Genomic DNA, 2681 nt, shown 5'->3' on the forward strand with positions numbered 1-2681 from the left:
GATGAGGAATTGCACCAGTTATAACCTCAGAGTGGGATGGGGTGGGGAGAAGAGTTGGAGCGGGGAGAGGGAGAGAGACAGAGAAAGAGAGAAAGAGTCTGATCAAGTAGAAAGAAACCTGATATGTGATTTCTCTAAATTCCTTAACCTCTCTGGGTCTCAAGTTCTTTATCTCTAAATAAAGAGTGTTGACTTTGACTCCCCTGACTCAAATGATCTGAGCTGATTTCCCTGGTAGAGAAAAGACAGGCAGGGTCACGCTGCTGGGAAGAGAAAATGCTGCATACTTGTCTTATCATGTAGCTCCATGTTTTAGAAGGGCAGTTTTTAATTCTTAAGGTAATAATTATAGCAAACTTTTATGTGGTGCTCACGATGGGTCTGCTGCCACTATTCTAAACTCTTGACAAGCATCTCTCATTCAATCCTCACAGCACCCCTAGGAGCTAGCAGTAAGAAAACAGACACAGAAAAGTTAAGTGACTTGCCCAAGGTCACACAACTAGACCATGCCAGAGTGGGGATTCAAACACTAACCATCTGGCTCCAGACTTGGTGCTGTTAGCCCATACACCTAAGAGCTTGGGGAGTTCCAAAAAAGCCACGCAGACATTTTCAAAACCCTTGAAAAAGAAAGAAAAACTAAAGGGGAGAGAGCATGGGATGGGGGGGCAGAATTGACTTAGTCTTGATGTAAAGGCTTCCCAAGAAATTATCTACTGAGCTGAGATCTGGGGATGAGGAGACATTAACTTGATGGAATAAGATGGAAGAGACTGGCAGGCAGACGGATCCCAATATGCTGAGGGAACAAATGTTGTCAAGAACTGGAAGGTGTCTGGATGCTTGGAGTTCAGGGAATGAGGGAGAATGGGACAACACATGGCGAGGGAGGTGGGCCAGGCCCAGCCCACACAAGGATCTCTGTGTCTCTTTCTGTCTCAGGGTGTTTTAACCTCAGCATATTGGCATTTAGTGCTGAGTAATTCTTTGCTGTGGGTTGTGTTCTGTGCTTTGTAGGATGTTTAGCAGCATCCCTGTCCATCTACCCACTAGATGCCAATAGAACCATCATTCCCCAAGAGTTGTGATAATCAAAAACATCTCCAGACATTGTCAGTTGCCCCTGACTGAGAATCACTGAGCTAGATATTTCACTTGTCAGTATCTGTGCTTCCTCATCATCTACGAGATGGACCCTGAGTCATGTGGTTACTTGCTAGACGTGAATGTTGACCTAGGTCTCCTTTGGGCCAGGTCCTAGCCAGGCCTGACTAGGTAGGTCCAGCCTTGTGGAGACCTTCCTTGGAAATTGTCATGTTCAAAGAGATATCATCATCAGAGTGGACAATGCTGAAATTAGTGCACTGAACTAGAAAAATAAGTCTGAAGAACTGCATCAGGTTCAGAGCAAGAACAAAGGGGTTCTTCACAACCAGGGCCTCTCAAGTTTCAGTACAACACGATACTTTCCCAACATGCCCAGTTCTCTTTCTCCCGAAACCAATGGAACTGCACAGAGCTTAACAAAGCAGGCCTTTTACCAAGAAAATTACCTTAAATCAAAAAGAATAGAAGCAAGGTACTTGGCATTAATGGTAATAATAACCAGATTCCTGTGAAGGGCTAAAATATTGCTACTTTAGTCATTGATTGTGGTGGGAATTTGTACTTTTCAAATTCAATATCAAGCCCTTCTGGAACTTTTTCTGAAGTGTTTTCTGCTCTTGCCAAGTAATCCAAGGAAAAGAAGAAAGAGTTGTTTTGTCTAGCATGTTTTTCTATCACCAGGAAAGTGAAGTTCTGAGCAGTCTGCTTTTTCTCTTTGTCTTTATTTTATTTTTAAAAAATGGTTTTTAGATATTACAAATACTACAGTCAGGTCCATTGAGGGACCCCTGCAGCATGACTCTTATCTGGGATCTGTCCTGAGCCCTTTGTCTTTTTGTTGTAGGAATTCCCTGATGTCCCTTTCCTTTAGTCTGCAGGACTTTCAAAGGATGACACAGTTTGACTCAAACACCATAGTGGCAGAAAGATTACCTACCCACAAAAAATAATCTGAGTATTGGCCTTTTTCACATTTCCTTGTCTGTTTTTCTAATTCTTTGAACCTCTGACCTGTGAGTGTCCATTACCTCTAAGAGAATGCCTGAGTCTTGGCCTGAAGACGACCCCCTCAGAGGAGACACAGCTCAGAAAGGCACACGTCTCCTAGCTTGGAAGTCATTCGGGCCAGGTTGTGGCTCTGGGTGAGGAGGCAGCACTGTCTGTCTTTCAGTCATAACTACCTTCCTCTTCTTTTTTAAAAAATGTTATTATTTAAAAAATTTATCGGGTTGATATGGTTCGTCAAGTCACAACTAACTGCTAATTATCTGTCTTTCCAGCTAAAGTCAGAAAAGTAGGCAGAGTGGCAAACTCAAAATTAGAGTTGGCTCAAAAATCCTGGCATGTCAACAAGAATTGCAATAATAGTGCACATTTCAGTAGTTACTATTAAGCAGCCCTATGTTAGGCACTCTGTATGCATTATCTTGTTTAATTATTACATAACCTCTACAAGATAAGTACTGTTATATATTTTTTTTTACAGAGCAGAACACATGGCTTAGAACAGTTCAATTATTTGCTATGTCACAACGTCCAAATGGTAGATAGAGCAAGGGCATTTGGTATTC

Source organism: Saccopteryx leptura, chromosome 3, assembly GCF_036850995.1.
Source record: "Saccopteryx leptura isolate mSacLep1 chromosome 3, mSacLep1_pri_phased_curated, whole genome shotgun sequence".
Taxonomy (NCBI): Eukaryota; Metazoa; Chordata; class Mammalia; order Chiroptera; family Emballonuridae; genus Saccopteryx; species Saccopteryx leptura.